General features: G+C 42.3%; 1 protein-coding gene and 1 long non-coding RNA gene across 9 annotated transcripts in view; one reads left to right on the top strand and one right to left on the bottom strand.

The window, feature by feature from the left end:
- LOC110500696 (neurexin-2) overlaps positions 1-19,184 on the bottom strand; it is a 1,050,333-nt gene that overhangs the window by 599,106 nt on the left and 432,043 nt on the right. The window lies entirely within an intron of this gene.
- Positions 8,543-11,717, top strand: LOC149973260 (uncharacterized). Its single transcript, XR_016490364.1, has 3 exons — positions 8,543-8,987; positions 9,121-9,869; positions 11,007-11,717. It is a non-coding gene; the product is annotated as an uncharacterized LOC149973260 (long non-coding RNA).

Consider the following 19,184-nt stretch of genomic DNA (forward strand, 5'->3'; position numbering starts at 1 on the left):
TAGTGTATGTAAACTTCTGACCCACTGGAATTGTGATACAGTGAATTATAAGTGAAATAATCTGACTGTAAACAATTGTTGGAAAAATGACTTGTGTCATGCACAAAGTAGATGTCCTAACCGACTTGCCCAAACTATAGTTTGTTAACAAGAAATATGTGGAGTGGTTGAAAAACAAGTTTTAATGACTCCAACCTAATTGTATGTAAACTTCCGCCTTCAACTGTACCATGAGTACCTTTCATATAAACATTATTATAAACTGAGTGGTTCGAGCCCTGAATGCTGATTGGCTGACAGGTGTGGTATATCATACTGTACCACGGGTATGACAAAACATTTATTTTCACTGCTCTAATTACGTTGGTAACTAGATTATAATAGCAATAAGGCACCTCGGAGGTTGGTGGTAAATGGCCAATATACCACAGCTAGGGGCTGTGTCCAGGCACTCCGCAATGCGTCGTGACTAAGAACAGCCCTTAGCCATGGTATATTGGCCATATACCACACCCCCCTCATGCCTAATTGCTTAAATATACTGTAGGTCTTAGATTTAATCTCATACAGGACTAAGAAAATAAAATTTAGTCAAAATGCTTTATACTTTAACTACAGCACCAGGTTCACATGAACTAAACAATAAACTAACTTGTGCAATGCAAATGATTTTACACAACTACAGCACCAAGCTCACGTGGACGGACCAGTAGCCTAGCCTGTGCAAATGGAACGTACTAGTGCTTACACCTATACACATTTTCTATTTCAATTGATCGATAGCTGAGCTAGCCTAAATGTTAACAGCTTGTGCATATGCTTGGTTCAGTATGAACGCGCACAAAATGCTAGCAATAGTTTTATTAGCCTAACCGCTAGCAGCTCGTTCTCCTTATGAAATCTTATGAAGTCCTTGCTTTGATACCGCCCAGGATATATAAGTGAGTGTTAATATCGTTTTTTGTCTTTTTAGACAACTTCTCACAACGATTGGAAACTTAGTTTTTTCTTCCATGGAATGTTGGTAGCTCTTCACGTTCCGTTCTAGCTCTTTTTCATCATGTTGGTGCCGACTGGTGTATAACGTGAGGTTAGGAGAGGGACTAAGAGAATATTGAGTTTTGATTGGCTCAAAATAAACTGCCCGTCATGCAGCTTCTGACAGGTGATTTGTAATAGCTGTCAATTTAAACATATCAATAACAATATAGTATATTATGATTGGTTACTGGAATCTCACTAGTAACGATAAGTATTAGTTAACCAGCGTTATATACCACTTGCATCAATATCTCCCGCTCTCTCTTTCTTTATCTCTTCATCGCCCTCTCCCTTTTTCTCTCTCTCTCCCTCTCCCTCTCTTGCAGGGTCGGCTCTTTTGGGGGCCCTAAGCAAGATTTGGTTGGGGGGCCCCCCCAACTCATGGCAAAACATTTTTGTGGCCCCCATCTTGACGGTGGAGTTTTAAAGCTAATTTCCTGCTATTCTAAATATTTGGTAATGACTGATGCTATGTTAACATGACTAAGAAAATCAATGTGGGCCCTCTAAAGGTCAAAGTCCTGGGGCACGTGCCCTGCATGCCCGATCAGTATTCAGCCAAAATAGCTCACTAGACTAACTACAAATCTAAAATATGTTAACTGACATGAATAATTGAGTGACTGTCAGTGCTCAAAAACAGCTGATGCACAACCACATCTTGAAATTGCGCCCGGTGTGCTCTACTATTCTTATTGTCAATATTAAGTTTGGACACCGACTGAGTTCCTACAAAATCTGACACAGTTAAATAGAATTATTTACATTACCATTGACAGGGATCTTTCTGAAAGCTTTCTACAGAATGCAGTCATGGATTATTTCTTATGATTCCTGAACAGCATTTTCCTCTACCCATTGTACACTTTCTTCCTCAAAGTAATGGTTGCATGAATCCAATAGGGCACTGAAGCAGGCAATTATTTTATTTTAGTATTATAGATTAAGCTGTGATGCAAACCTTTTTGAAAAACATGTAATAACCATGGAGGATAAATAGTTAAACAATCAATTGATTGGTAGACTGACTGACGGTGATGATCGATGAGAATACATTACAATCACGTGGTGGTTGTAGATACCCACTCAAGGTTCCCTCTGATTAATAAATACTGTAGATAAACATATTTTTAAAGACAACACACATAATGCACCTTCAGTTGTAGTCATTCTCCCTGTGATGTCATCTCACCTCTTCCCTGGTCCCTCTCTTCACCCTCCTTACCTCGTTCTCATTTCAAATTCCTATTTCCCCCCCTCATCTCTCCTTGTTTCACATTCCTCTCCCTCTCCTCCCCTTCCATCTCTCCATGTGTTTCAAATTCCTCTCCCTCCCTTGCATCTCTCTCTTTCTCATACCCCATCCATCTCTCCCTGTGTTTCAAATCCCTCTCTCCTCCTGTCACAGCCCATTCGCCCCTCCGCCAGCTGTGCAGGGTAGAGGCCTGCTGTGCCAAGTGCCATTTGGTTAGCTACTTCCTGGCCAGTAATTGTGCAGACATTTCCCCCCCTCCGCCCTCCTCTACTCTCTTCACTGGAGCAGAAGATGGATCATCTCTCACCCGTCTTTATTTCTCCTTTAACTCGATCTCTCTCTCTCTCTCTCTCTCTCTCTCTCTTCCTTGTTATCTCATGTTTTTGCTCTCTCCATGTTTCCCCCTTTCTCTCCCTCTTGTGTTCTCATTCTCTGCGTGAACCCAGATCATTGATAAAAGTCTTTCTCGTGCAACCTGGCTTAAACGTGGGAATATGGCATCCTGTAACATCTTACAACTAATACAAAACTAAACCAATAATCAGCACTGATCACATATGTGAGCTAGAATGAGCTAGAGAACAAGTGGGAGAGCGAGTGAAAAAAAAGAGTAATAAAAAAGAATCATGATCATTGTCTCCTGCTGGTTTGGGTGTGTTGTACAGTATATGTTCATTCCATAGCAGCCGTTGGAGCAGGAGCCGAGCTCCCGCAGTGGAATGCTTGCAGTAACTGACGGCCCGAGGACATCTCTCCTCTCCACAGCTCCATCTCTCTCCCATGGCCCTACAGATGATTGTGGGTAGCACACTGGCTGCCACGCTCGTAATAATCACCATCAATCAACTTGAAAGACTGTCAGCTAATAGTGGTTATATTGGTTTATACAATGGGATGGGGCGCCATGTCGCCCATATGTTCTCAGAGTAATTATCGAAATCGGTGTCGGCGTGTACCAACACATCAAACTCAGGCTCGATGGTTTATTGCTGTTGGTTTCTCCTCTCTTCATTAGGATAGGTTTCCTCTCCTCATTAATATAGGTTTCCTCTCCTCATTAGGATAGGTTTCCTCTCCTCATTAGGATAGGTTCCCTCTCCTCATTAGGATAGGTTTCCTCTCCTCATTAGGATAGGTTTCCTCTCCTCATTAATATAGGTTTCCTCTCCTCATTAGGATAGGTTTCCTCTCCTCATTAATATAGGTTTCCTCTCCTTATTAGGATAGGTTTCCTCTCCTCATTAGGATAGGTTTCCTCTCCTCATTAGGATAGGTTTCCTCTCCTCATTAAGATAGGTTTCCTCTCCTCATTAAGATAGGTCTCCTCTCTTCAATAGGATAGGTTTCCTCTCCTCATTAGGATAGGTTTCCTCTCCTCATTAGGATAGATATCCTCTCTTCAATAGGATAGGTCTCCTCTCCTCATTAGGATAGGTTTCCTCTCTTCATTAGGATAGGTTTCCTCTCCTCATTAGGATAGGTTTCCTCTCCTCATTAGGATAGGTTTCCTCTCCTCATTACGATAGGTTTCTTCTCCTCATTAATATAGGTTTCCTCTCCTCATTAAGATAGGTCTCCTCTCTTCAATAGGATAGGTTTCCTCTCCTCATTAGGATAGGTTTCCTCTCCTCATTAGGATAGGTTTCCTCTCCTCATTAGGATAGGTTTCCTCTCCTCATTAGGATAGGTTTCCTCTCCTCATTAAGATAGGTTTCCTCTCCTCATTAATATAGGTTTCCTCTCTTCAATAGGATAGGTCTCCTCTCTTCAATAGGATATGTTTCCTCTCCTCATTAGGATAGGTTTCCTCTCCTCATTAGGATAGGTTTCCTCTCCTCATTAGGATAGGTTTCCTCTCCTCATTAGGATAGGTTTCCTCTCCTCATTATTATAGGTTTCCTCTCTTCAATAGGATAGGTCTCCTCTCTTCAATAGGATAGGTTTCCTCTCCTCATTAAGATAGGTTTCCTCTCCTCATTAGGATAGATCTCCTCTCTTCAATAGGATAGGTTTCCTCTCCTCATTAATATAGGTTTCCTCTCTTCATTAGGATAGGTTTCTTCTCCTCATTAATATAGGTTTCCTCTCCTCATTAGGATAGATCTCCTCTCTTCAATAGGATAGGTTTCCTCTCCTCATTAAGATAGGTTTCCTCTCCTCATTAGGATAGGTTTCCTCTCCTCATTAGGATAGATCTCCTCTCCTCATTAGGATAGGTTTCCTCTCCTCATTAATATAGGTTTCCTCTCCTCATTAGGATAGATCTCCTCTCTTCAATAGGATAGGTTTCCTCTCCTCATTAAGATAGGTTTCCTCTCCTCATTAGGATAGATATCCTCTCTTCAATAGGATAGGTCTCCTCTCCTCATTAGGATAGGTTTCCTCTCTTCATTAGGATAGGTTTCCTAGGGATGGGATTATAAAGGGACTTCAGTGAGTATACACATACTGACCACCACAGGCCTTTTCTTTCCTATCGCTGTGAGCATAACGATGGTTTCCTCTCCTCATTAGAATAGGTTTCCTAGGGATGGGATTTTAAAGTGACTTCAGTGAGTATACACATCTTTCCTATCGCTGTGAGCATAACAATGTTGTCCTTTCTACTCAGAGACCAGTGAATAAGGGTGGAAAGTCATGTGTGTGTCTTAGTTATAGTGGTCTATCATGTTGTCCTAAAACCTGTATGGTGCTACTATGTTATTTCAACAATTTATTCCACAAATATGAATAGCTGTGGTCCTGTGTTTCAATGCCAGTCCTCTTCAAATCAATATGTTTCTCGTGATTTATTTGCAGGGTATCCTCTTTGCCATTTTGACTTGTTTTGATACCGCCCCGGATAGCAATAACCAGTACATTTAAGATATCTGCTCCTTTGACTCGTGTGTTGGCAGCAGCCCAAACTGACAGGCCTCAGACTGGGTTACTGACCTCACTCTCTGGGGTGTGAATGGTGGGGGCTCCATTGCTCTTTGAGCAGCATTTAATAATGTCATTAGAATTAGAAACGGATTTGCACTATTATTGTTAAAGGTAGGGTGTTTTGTGTTTGTTTCTTTGTGTGCGTGCATGTGCCTGTGTGTGTTGTGTGGTTTGACCAGCAGGTAAGGTAGGCCAGACCAGAAGCAAGTCTAAATGCTTCAGGTATCAAGCTGGCAGCTCATTCAAAGAACTACTCGTACTGCTCTGTTGCCTCTCCTCATTGCTACCGCTGGCTGATACACAATGCATCAGACAACCTCTAAGTTCAAAACCCAATACCATGATTCAACTCATCAACTCTTATTTCCAGAACGGCTCAGTGAAGGTTGGCACTGCATGCTCACCAGGCCTAGGTCAGTTAAGGACGTGATTTGTGCGCATGCATGTATGCACAGACAGACACACGCAGACACAAACGCACAGCCACAAATACACACACGCGTACACACACGCGTACACACACGCATACACACGCAGACACACGCAGACACAAACGCACAGCCACAAATACACACACGCGTACACACACGCATACACGCACGCATACACACACGCACTGTAAGGCAGGTAGGGGTTTCCCCTGAGGGAGAGAAGGGGTTGAAGTACACTCAGGACTGAGTCATTTGTCACCGTTCAGCAGCAGGTCAGTCCGCTCCCTCTCAGCCTAGTGTGAGTTGGGTAAGTGAAGGGTTTATTCAGGATGGCATAGACAAACATCAGAAGTGAACGGAGGCTAAGGTTGGCTGCGCTCTAGGAGTGGCATTTGGGTAAATTGAAGGTTCAGTGGGAAAGAGAAAAGGGGTTTGTGAGCATAATGTGTGTGTGTGTGTGTGTGTGTGTGTTTGTGTACGAATACAGTACATGTGTATGTGTAAATCCAGCAACATCTATAACAGTACTGCTTGATCTAATCTACCATGGGAATGGGGCTACAGTAGTTTAGATTCACTATGAGAGGACTGAGAGGCTATTTCTGGGCCATACTCTAATTGATTTGCATTCATTGGTCTTTTTATTTCTCATTATTTTCTCACACTGTGTGTGTGTGTGTGTGTGTGTGTGTGTGTGTGTGTGTGTGTGTGTGTGTGTGTGTGTGTGTTCGTGTGTATGTGTTCATTTGCTTTTCTGCATGCGTGCGTGTGCGTGTGCGCGTGTGTGTGCATGTGTTCATGTGCTTGTCTGTTGTGTGTGTTGATGTTCGTTGTGTTTGTGTTGATTGGTATTGTGTGTGTGTGTGTTGATGGGTATTGTGTGTGTTGATGGATATTGTGTGTGTGTTGATGGGTATTGTGTGTGTGTTGATGGGTATTGTGTGTGTGTTGATGGGTATTGTGTGTGCGTGTTGATGGGTATTGGGTGTGTGTTGATGGGTGTTATGTGTGTGTTGATGGGTATGTGTGTGTGTTCATGGGTATTGTGTGTGTGTGTGTGTGTGTGTGTGTGTGTTGATGGGTATTGTGTGTGTGTTGATGGGCATTGTGTTGAAGGGTATTTGGGACATATATTTGGGACAAGATCTATTCTATATATATTTATGTGGAGAGCACACGTTGACGGATATAGCATGTAACAGATTGGGGTGTGAGGGAGTTTGAGGTAAAGTACAGTAGAGTATTTGGAGCAGAAGCAGACAGCTACTACACTTCACGTGTCTGTGTACAACATTGGGTCTAGAAAGTTACCATTGTTTGAGTGTATCTGAGGCAGAATGAGATGGCTATAATAATGTGGCTATGGGCAGCCAGAGACCGAGCATATGGTTACTGTACTCTATACTGTTATTATAAACTGGGTGGTTCAGGCCATGAATGCAGATTGGCTGAAAGCCTTGGTTTATCAGACCGTATACCACAGGTATGACAAAACGTTTATTTCTACTGCTCTAGTTACATTGGTAACCCGTTTATAATAGCAATAAGGCACCACGGGGGTTTGTGATATATGACCAATATACCACGGCTAAGGGTGCAACACCTGTGCCTAAGAACAGCCCTTAGCCGTGGTATATTGGCCATATACCACACCCCCTCATGCCTTATTGTTTTAATAGAACTGGAGCAGAGAGAAGATATACACACTGCTCTCCATGCTCTGCCCTCTGGCTCCAAACCTGGAGACACTACAGTTACCCCTCACTAATTACAACCATGTATAGGCCCAGGTGGGGAAGGCGAGTGGGTATGGGGTCCCTACAGGAACATGCTGCACTTGATGTCATACCATACATGTATGCACACACAGACACACACACTGGGTACAGTTGACGCACGTCAACCACGTCAAGTCAGCTGACTTGAAGTGGTTCTTTAGGGCAGTCGGGGAGGGACAGACTTAACCAATGAGAGAGAGGGTAGATAAGTAAGCACTTGCTATTTCAGGAAATTAACACAATGTCGCCTCTGCCCCCAGGGCCGGTTCTCTGCTCTGCTCTGCTCTGCTCTGCTCTGCGCTGACAAACACCTTCTGAAACCAAGTCCTACAGTGGTTGCTGAGCTAAAAGTTTTGCGATTATGCTGCGGGACTTAGAGGTGATTTGTGGTTTAGTACGTTACCCTGCGTCACTACTTCATTGCTCCAGACCAGCGCAAGGGGGAGTTAGAGCACTGATTATGATTTTGGGTCCCAAGGCGCTAATGTGTCTCTACCTGAAAATGAATGGGCGACATAAACCTAATAGAAACTGATGCACGACTTCAGTATTACTTGCTAAAACTGTTATTACACTAAGGTTTTTATTCTAAGAGAAACTTAGGCTACAATTAGGGTGTGGAAATGTTAGGATTATTTTTCTCTTACTGTAGTACTGTAGCCTACTCCCGACCGGTCATGTTGTACAGCCCCTAGGTGGCACAGTGGTCTAAGACACTGCATTGCAGTGGGTTCATTCATGGGTCTCCCCTCGACTGGGAGACCCATGAAATGAATGTAGGTTTTTGGTTTCTCTCACTCCAAAAACATAAATAAATAATTTTAAATAACACCTGGCTTTATTTACAAATTAGTAACAATGTCTCACCCCATGTTCAAGAATGCCCTTTTTCTCACTCATTTTACGTTATTTGAAAACGAAATCATCTACAAAACATGGTTATTTTTTACAGAAAGCTATTCTTCTTATTATTAATAATTTATAATTTTATAAAAGCCTGTTGGATATTCTCAAAGATATGTTATTAACCCTGTTATTAGCACGACAATATACAGTATATTGGTCATATTGGTCATGGCTCCTGAGTGGCACAAAATGGGATTGCCTTGCAGGTCTCTAGCTGTATCCACTGAAATAGCGGTGGGCGCGCGAGGTTCAAGGCACGAGGGCAGGGGGCATGGGATGGGCCGCAGAGCCATGCACAGAAGACGGACCTAGCCTTTGGGGAAGGGAGGAGGAGGAGGAAGTGGCCCAATTAGCAACATAATCAAAGTGATGACAATCGGGGATCTTCTGTATACTTATGGCCTATTGTAAGCTGCAAGTCACACATTTCCAGTTCTCCTCACCCCGCCCCAAACTCCACGCTCTAACACAGTTACCATTCAAAAATTAGCTGTTTATCTAAAACAAATGACATTGCGAACAAACGAACAGACGAAATTGACATAGTTTTCAACAAGCCAGCTTCTTCCTATGATGCTACCCGTTCCAGGGTTAGGACCATAACCACCAGAGGACTTGAAAATGAGCCAGAGCTGAGAGGATCACCAACAGGTATTTTGGTTTCAGTGCATTTTCTTAAAAGAAATGTACATAGCCTATCAATGTGTAGAAATACATTGAATAAAGGTTAAATAAAAATAAATACAAATTATTGTGTACTAAAAACATGAATGTGTTTTTGCAGAGCATACAACCATGCCGACAACCATCCGTGGAGATCAGTGGATAAAGGACCACACCGAAAAAAAAATATTCTTATAATGTGTACGCAGCATTTGTATGTTGGAGTCACTTTTACTTCTTAATTGATCTAGCGTTTCTATCATAGGCCACTGTAATCGATGGGGGCTCAGGGCGGTACCATTCTACTCATCTGATGAAGGTGCACATGGATCAGGTTCAAACTTTGAAGACAGAGATCAAGTCATTGAAGGCAGACTGGCAGAAAGTGAAACCTTATCTGAGGGCAGAGATACAGGTGACAGGTGATGCATTGGTCCAGAGCCAGGCGGCATTGGCAGAGAGTCAGGCAGAGAATGACGCGTTGAAGAGGGCGGGGAACGAGATGGAGTCACAATCCTTGCCAGGCACAACTGTGAGCTCTGGAGCTCCACCTCCAACAGGCAGAGTCAACATACCTGACGGGTTCATCAGGTCATCGGTTCACCCTGACATTTCCATTCCTCTTCTGACAACAGAACTTGACCAACTGCTCACCAGGCACAGCAAGGGCCGTCCAGACCGTTTTTCTGTTCTGCTATGCGATGTGTAAATGAAGAGAGATACCATGAGTGGTCACAGAATACCAACTGAGAAGTATCCCGAGGAAAATGTAGTTTACCAGTGAACCTCCGCGTGTTCATCATTACTACTGTGTCTCAGATGTTTCTGTCCATTACTGATGCAACCCAAAAAAAGAATTAAAGACAGTCAGTGAGTACCTGAGGTCACTGAGAATATCTGGACATGTCCTGCTCTCCCTTATGTAAAGGATTAAGCACTTTCCCATGTTTACCACATTATGTACGGTAGGCTATGTTTACTTGTCAGATTGCACAGTAGCCTAATAAACAAATGCAGGTGGCTAATATTTTCAAAATGTTTTAAATGCTTTATTAGTCAAATGTAAAAGCATAAAATAATGATAAAAGTACTCAAAATGCAGATGTTTATTTAGTTTTGGATCCATAACAAATTACTATGGGAAAGAATATCACTGAATTACAGAAATATTGGAACAAAGCTGTCTAATGAAGGTAAACAAATTGTTGCTTACTGGAAAATACTCTTTCAAACACACACTGTCACGTTGTACAGCTCCATTACGGCTATTAGCAGGGCTATATTTTGGCCTTTATAAATATGATTTTGGCCTTTATTCAGATTTCAAATCGCTCACTGTCATTTTTTTGAAAACAAAATAACCTCCAAAACATCGTTACATATAGACTACCCACTGTGGACATCTATTTCAGCACCGTTTCTCGCTGCTCTGAGACAAGCATGGAGAAACAAAAATGTTCATTATATTCCATGATATTCTTAATATGTGTAACTGAATATAAACTAGTGATGTCTGCTAAGTAATCAAGTTGATGGCACAGTCATATAGCTTCGACACCTTCATAAAACGACCTCATGCAACCTCAAAATGTCAGATAAAGCGTGTACTGTACAGTACTGTATTTCTCCAACAGCATCTTTATGTTTCGTTAATAAAATTAGGATAAAAATACTCTTTCAAAATGCAGATGTTTATTTAGTTACGGATCCATAATGAAATACTAAGGGAATAAATATCACTGAATTACAGAAATATTGGAAGAAAGTTGTCCAATGAAGGGAAACAAATTGGAGGGTAGGGGGAGAATTCTATTGTCAAATGTATACTTAGTTGTATACAAATGTATACTCCTGTCTCAGCCTCCAGTATTTATGCTGCACTAGTTTATGTGTCGGGGGGCTAGGGTCAGTTTGTTATATCTGGAGTACTTCTCCTGTCTTATCCGGTGTCCTGTGTGAATTTAAGTATGCTCTCTCTAATTCTATCTTTCTTTCTCTCTCTCGGAGGACCTGAGCCCTAGGACCATGCCTCAGGACTACCTGGCATGATGACTCCTTGCTGTCCCCAGTCCACCTGGCCATGCTGCTGCTCCAGTTTCAACTGTTCTGCCTGTGATTATTATTATTTGACCATGCTGGTCATTTATGAACATTTTAACATCTTGGCCATGTTCTGTTATAATCTCCACCCGGCACAGCCAGAAGAGGACTGGCCACCCCTCATAGCCTGGTTCCTCTCTAGGTTTCTTCCTAGGGAGTTTTTCCTAGCCACCGTGCTTCTGCACCTGCATTGCTTGCTGTTTGGGGTTTTAGGCTGGGTTTCTGTACAGCACTTTTTCTGTACAGCACTTTGAGATATCAGCTGATGTACAAAGGGCTATATAAATACATTTGATTTTATTTGATTTAGTTAGGTTGGCTGTATCACAACTGGCCTTGATTGGTTGCAATTTCAGTTTAATCCACCAGAAAAGAGAAAACACATCCAACCGTGATTGGGAGTCCCGTAGGGCTGCACACAATTGGCCCAGCGTTTTTCTCCCTCTAAATAAATGTTTTGGCCTTTACAAATATTATTTTGGCCTTTAATCAGATTACAATGGCTCCCTTTTGTTTAAAAAAAAAACAAACTCCAAAGTCATAGAGCCAGCACCTACATAAAGCTGAGTGACTCACTCATTCATTGCTTTGGATCAAAATAAATAAGTACCAACATTCTTTCTGATAGTCTTTAATAAAGAAATGTTTTGATTATCCTGACCTGGACACCATGTACAATATTATAATACTCCATTATGGGCTGGTAATAGGACAATATACCTTTACGACCATCTCTCTGTATTTTTAATCTTTGTGGATGGAGCCTCCTGATTGGCGCAGAGGTCGAAGACACTGCATCACCGTGCAAAATGCGTTGCTACAGATGCAGGGTTGATACCTGTGCCGGTCGCCACCGGGAGACCCATATGTAATTATTGGCGGTGACATCATTGAATTGTTTTTATTTTTATATACTGTAGGCCTACCGTAGGCGACATGAGTCTCACTAGTGTTGAGTAATTTGCTGTGAAAAGTGGTGTAGGTCTTATTTATTTAAAGAGCATATTGAAGTTAGAAGCAACAGGATTTGAAGCAAAAGCCTCCAACTATTTTAGCACCGTTTCCCGCTGCTCTGAGACAAGCATGGGGACTGAGATTTTTATTTTCACTGAATCTCTGTTTGGGTATTGGTTAGACTACCATTAGTGTGTGGAAATGTTATGCTCGTAGTACTGTAGCCTACCATCACGTTGTACAGTGCCATATTTTCCAGTCCATCCTAATGGAAACCCTGAGGGTTTTTTCTTTTTCTTGGAACAGAAATACCATAATATTAATATAATAATTAATTAAGCAACATTTCTTAAAATCAGTCCCATATACTATGTTCTCACAAAAATAGGTTTTAAATTATCTTGTACAGACAATATTAAAGGCTATCAAATGCTTCTCAAAGATGCCCTCTGGTGGTCAAACAAGCACTAACTAGCATTAATGGTAACAGTGGCCGACACTTAAATAACGTGCCATTGAATTCTGCGGCACCACGCAAGCTGTGCTGCAGTACGCTGCAACTTTTGAAGAATCAACCACTGTAAACACACTCTATGTGCCATAAGTACAATAACAATATTAATCAGGGAATTTCAAATATGGACCTCGAAGCCAGTTCCACAAGTGATTTTCATTGTTCCCCTCTAATCAAGGACTGATTTATACCTGGGATACCAGGGGGTGCACTGTAATTATCAGGTAGAAGAGAAAACCAGCAGTATTGTGGACCTCGGGTTTGAATTCCTCTGACATAGTAGGAAAGGTAGGGGCGATACATCACGGCCTCTACAGTCGATTGACACACCCGTGCGTCACACGGTGACATCATTTTGATTGTTGAATAGGTCCCCGTGTGTTTATGCTAGAGAGTTTCTCGTAGTGGCTGCAGTTCAACTCCCTCTTTCCGACGATATAACGTTTGTGCCTATTCCACAACATGGGGCATGTGGAAGCAGCCTTGTTCTACACATGAGAGGATCCGAACAAGAACATATTCATTGTTTATACCTACAGGGGTCCTAAAATTCCAAATCAAAATGGCTAAATGATACATTTTATGACCATCTTAAAACAATTTCCTACATTATCTTAGTAGATATTGCCATCTAAGGGCTTAGACCTACAGGGGAATACTATACCGAAGGCATGAACTAGTAGAAGTGAAATCTTGAGCTCCAACTTTTAGATCAAGGAAGTCCCTTGCGTCCTATTAGCTGAGTTGTTTATGGGTTTGTTTTTAAATGTGTACATCTAACGATTCTTTAATCCACTCTGTGTCTGAAACTGGAGTGTTCACTTGGGTGTGGTGCTGAAGTTCAATTACTCCACAGAGTCTACATGCTATGACCCATTATTATGGTGAATATGTTTTGAATCTTTCATAAAATAATGACAGTGTTAGGATCAATAGAAACTAACTTCAGTTTAGTAACTTTCATTGGGAATATAAAACAATTGCTCAAAAGAACCACGTTTAGAACCTTCTCTCATTAAAACACATACTTTGAACAGGCCCATCGAGGCATTGAGCCATTGAGCAGTCCCTTTCAGATGATTTGGAGAATGTTATGAAACCACGTAAAACCACCGTCTAGTCACAACCCCTGTATTGGGTAGGCCCAGCCCCCTGCTACCCTATTCCCCCTAAAGCCTGCTTTTCCTTTCACACAGTGGTGGAAAAAGTACCCAATTGTCATACTTGAGTAAAAGTAAATAATTAATTCACTTGAAGACGAGAGTATCGAGCTCCCTCAGTCACACACATCCTTTTCCTCAATGATGATCGTCATGAAGTAAGTGTGACGAACCTGAACCACTGATTCTTTCACAACAGTGTCATCTATCATTTGGTCATATCATAAAACCACGCACAGTAACCAGAGGTGATTTACATGTAGTGATATTAAATGTTATGTGTGTTTAACTGTGTTCGCCTACTGAGCTAAAGCCAAATAATTACCGTAGCTTGGGGAGTCAACACAGGTCTCAGTCTGGCTAGAACCTTGCACTGCATGATGGGAGGGAAAAACCCTCATTTAGACACAACACCCTTTACCATTTTTCAAACCTGAAAGAGGGTGCACCTTTCTCTGTCTTCTCGTGTGAGAAAGAAAATGGAAATCAATGCATCTGGGCAGCACAGGAGCCCCAGCCATTAATGTGGAATTGATGGCTAATGTCACAGTCATTTTTTCTCATTCACAGGCCAATAGAAGTCTGAGGAAACTGGAAAGCCTAGGTGGGAGAGTGTAGGTCAGGGGCCGAATGAGAAGGGGCAGTAGGTGCAGGGGGATTGTGGTGAGCTAAGGGTGCAAGTGTTGAAATTCTCCATGAACGGGTCAACAAAACCATTATTTTGTTGGTCTTTCGCCAGCCCCCCTCTTCCTCACTGCAGGTCCATTATGTTTTGGATCTCTGCCAGCCGTCTTCCTCCTGTGACTCATTGCCAGGTAGTAAATCATAGGTGATCCTTCCTTACACACCAGTAATGGGAAATGGGATAAATGTGACTACACCTTTGATGCATGATTCAGTAGCACCTGTTAGTCCTTTAGAATCTCCTGTACCTACATGCTGAAGGGTCCTGCTTTGTGCCCGCATGACGTCGAGCAGGGGTATCAAATACTAAAACCAACATAATGAAGTAAATATATCCAGGACTAAGTCTAGGTAAACCTGACATGCAGTTGCAGATCGTGATCCCCAGTATAGCTTTATTTAGTACAATTGTTAACCCTGACTCATGCCAAACGAGGGTGACACTCTTCAGGACCCAAGGTTCCTTTTAGGTCACTGTGGACAGTAGAGTCAAAACCTCCTACAGAGGCACTATCACAACACGTCAAACAAAAGGTTATAAAACACAGATTGAATCCCCCCCCCCCCCCCAAAAAAAAAGCCATCCACAAACAGAGAGCCAGGGTGCAATCATCGGACTCCACCTGGTGAGAGAGGAAGTGGCGATTGTAAAAAGGCGTCAACAACACACACACACAAACGTACAATACGCACACGCGCACACAGCCCTCCCACCCCACACACACACAATGCAATCCCTCCAAGCCACCAGAATCACAACAGAACCAGGTTTCCATAAAGCCCAGCTCTGTAATAATCTTCAGCTCTTTAAATATTTATGGGGCAAACATCCACATTCCTCTCCCTTATATTATCTGTCATCAGAAATGATTTATCCTCTGGAAGTGTGCTAGGCTGCATTATATAGAATATACGACAGCATTGTTGAATACTGGTTTCAGATTGGCTAGAAGGGCATTCTAGAACGGACATTAAAACCAGACAACGGGACAGTTGGAAAAGATATTGGGACCCCTTGCAATCATGATGTAATAATATGCACTTACACCTGCAGACAGAACGTTCTACAAAGTTACAGAAAGCTGAACCAAAAACCACACAAAGTGAAATTGGACACATTATAAACGCAGGTCCAACAAAGAAAATGGATAGCCCTAGTATATACAGTATATATATGAATTCTATATAATAACTAAGTAAACAAAAAGTGTTCCAACCGTGACAACATTGTAAACTAAGCACTATGCTCAATGGTTCAAAAGCACACTTCTTAAACGTGATTGCTGAGGAAAGGATCGGCTTCTCTGTGTTGTTAGAACGAAGGCTTACTTTACATGTGCGTATGTGTGGCCCTGCAGCTAGAAATAATGGATTGCAGTGTCCACCATTTATAGATCTGATGGCCATGCTGCTAATGTTAATTCCTTCACCCTTCTACCACCGGTTTTGTTGGGCTGTCAGGGTGAGTATCACCACATACAGATTAAACCAAGTGCACAGGCAGAATCATTAATCACAGGTTTCAATGAGAGTCTTAAACTAGCTGAGATCGTTCTAGTGCAGATTCTACATCAACCTAAAGAGCCAATGTCTTAGTTGGATTGCATTGAATAGGCTAGTACCGTGTCTGATAGCATTATCCAATGTTTTGCAGAACCATCGAGACATGGAAATATCCAGATCCTGGCTAAATTTAAACGGGGCACCGTTTACTTTCTACAATCTAAAAAAAAAAAAAAAGATTGTTTTGTAATTTTGCCACGCATACTCTTAATCTGTTATTCACCAAGCATCCCTGTCCCTTAGTAATAGTAAATTGACCACTGATGACGTCGTAGGGACCAACGCCAGATAGACTGATCAGACTTCACTGTCCAATCTTATTATGGATGACAGAGTCACCCAAAGTTGAGTTAATTTTCCTCCAAATAACATGGAGCTTCCCAGGAAAGGATGGGGAGAGATGAGTGTGTGTTGTGTGTGTGTGTGTGTTTGTCTGCACACAGGCGTTCCTATATATGTATGAGGACACAAAAATATGTTCCTCTTTAAAGTGGCCCCAAGATTATATTACTTTCGGTGTGAATGGGGATAAATTGCGAAAATGATAAACAAATGAATGGAAAAATGATTTCCCATTCCAGCCACTGTCACAATGGGGGGAGAGGAGGCAATGGGCCAACTACGTGATTATTTGTCTGAGCCAAGGCAGGGCTATCTCATTACAAGTCTTTACCAATTCATCCAACATCTCTCTCCCCTCGTGGCTGACTAGGGACTACTGTGCCAGATTACCGAAATGAACTCATCCTAATCTCAAATTAGAGTTAATTATGTTGTGAGTGTACAATCCTCCGACCAGGACGATAGTCTACATCCGCTCTCTGAGAAAGCGCCGTGTGAGTCAGATGCAGAGTACTGCAGGATTTATGGAAAAGGCTACACTGAGTGACCTTGACCAGAGGGATATTGTTAATAATTTATGTTTGTGTGAATGAGTTGGTTGGTTGGTTGATTGGACGCAAGATGGACAACAGCATTGCAATAGGTCATGAAATCCAATGGAAATCAATCCGACTTAATATAGCAGCTCACAACCCATTGGCCGAATCCATTGGCCTAACTGGGGCCACCGGGCTCACTCCACCCCGAGTTGAGGAGACAAACACCCCCCTTCCATCACTCCTAACCGTCACTGAGCGCCACATAATTACATTTCAAAGACGGCGAGGTGCTGAAAATCTAAATAAATAACAGCGCATGTAAATCTAGCCGCTGCGGATCTCACACCCATCTGTCACCGTCGACTCTTCCTCCTCCGACCGTCACCACTACCGCCATCACTCCCTCTCTTCCTCTCATCACCCCCATGTCTTCCCACACTTCCATTCCATCATTATCTCGTTCTCCCCAGGCTATTAGTGGCAACGCCTCAGTGACTGTTAGGAGTGATGGGAGGGGGGTGTTTGTCTCCCCTTCTTGCGATGCCTTTGCTGGGTATGGGCGCCGCGGTATGGAGGGTGCAGAGGGGTGAGGAGCCAGGACCATAGAGAGTGACAGGAGTCAAGGGAATGATACTTGGAGTGACGGCTAGAGCAGGTGGGGCATCGGCTGGGTATCAGGGGGGCATCGGCTGGGTATCAGGGGGGCATCGGCTGGGTATCGGGGGGCATCGGCTGGGTATCAGGGAGGGTTAACATTAGGGTTAGGTTTAGGTTTAGAATAAGGGTAAGGGTTAACATTAGGGTTAGGGTTAGGTTTAGAATAAGGGTAAGGGTTAAGGTTAGGGTTAGGGATAACTTGAAAAGTTACTGATAGTCTATAGACTGGAGACTATAGTCTGTAGAGGATCTACAGATGGCCCGCCCTAACGTATTTCCTGGCCCATCTAAATAAAATATTTAAATATTGACCATTTATTTGACCGCCAACAGAAAGACCCATCAATCTCAGATAAAGCATCCGAGCGAAACAGCGCCCCTCTGTCTCAGAATGTATTGACCATGTATCTGATGCTGTCAGGACTAAAAGAGTATGACATTCGCTTTCATGACCACATCAGATACATGGGGCAACATACTAAGACAGAAGGCTGCCATTTCAGTCAATAGGATGTTATTTTGGACTAACGTGCGAAGGAAACCTACTTTTTGAAGTGATTTGTTTACAATCAGCTAAAAACATCATGGTTGTGTTCATGCCACATTAAAAGGTAGGCTAATACATTTTTACAGTTCAACCACATGTTATTATAAAACCCACAGTAGAACTGCTAAAACACTCATTTGCTGCTCATGAATTTAAACAAAATATTACACGCCATGTTAAAAGTCAATCCCACCTCCGTCCTTGTCCTAAATAAGTCTATACTACACTGTCATTATTAGAATCTTAATATCACAAACAGAACTGGTGTTTTAGACAATTTTAGGGCATTTTATTTTTTTATGGTTTTCCCCATTTCCCCTCTTTTTCTGGCCAGCTATATCCCCATAGCTGAAGATGCAGTGCCCCCCGATAATCACCTCGAAAGTGAACCTAAACCGTACCGAAACTAATTTCACACATATAATAAGAGATTAAACCAATGAAGTAGGCTAAAGTATGATGGGGAGAATGGACGAGTTGATGAGCGAGGGGAAGCGAATTACACCTAATTATGTAAATGACCATTTGTGAATGAAGAACTGGGTGGGCCGTTCTGTTGTAAGGATCTATTCTAATGTCCAAATGCTATGTACTCTGTTATCAGTCTACACGTCTGTTATCAGTCTACAGTCTCCTTACTTGGAGTAAACAGTGAGAGTGTGTGTCATGTACAATGATGGCAAGAAGACCAAGGTGAATGGATGCACTCGTTAGCATTGCCACAAAATCTGAACGGAATACATTTATCACGATGACATATCTGATGAGTATTCACCCTCCGAGGTCTAAGCGCTAAAAAAGCCAGAACTGTGCTCACTGAGCAGGTGCCCACGCTGCCAACAAAATGAAACGGATTCTGACGGGAGAGAAGATGGCATCGGTTGGAATAGAACAAGCCGGTGAGAATTCTACAGGCTATTATCAGCACAAAATGTCATCACTGAGGGAGCAGGCCTTTTCATCTCAAGCAAGAAATGTAATCAGCAACGCACTCAACGCACTTCGTTGTTTAGGCTACGTGACACGGACATGTGTCAACGGATAATTGATTGTTTTGACTGTTGTCATATCAACACTTCTATTCATAATGCCATTATTGCTTTTGTGCCTTTTTTCATCACTATT

The sequence above is a fragment of the Oncorhynchus mykiss genome, chromosome 21 (assembly GCF_057628025.1).
Source record: "Oncorhynchus mykiss isolate SJ-2025 chromosome 21, ASM5762802v1, whole genome shotgun sequence".
Lineage (NCBI taxonomy): Eukaryota > Metazoa > Chordata > Actinopteri > Salmoniformes > Salmonidae > Oncorhynchus > Oncorhynchus mykiss.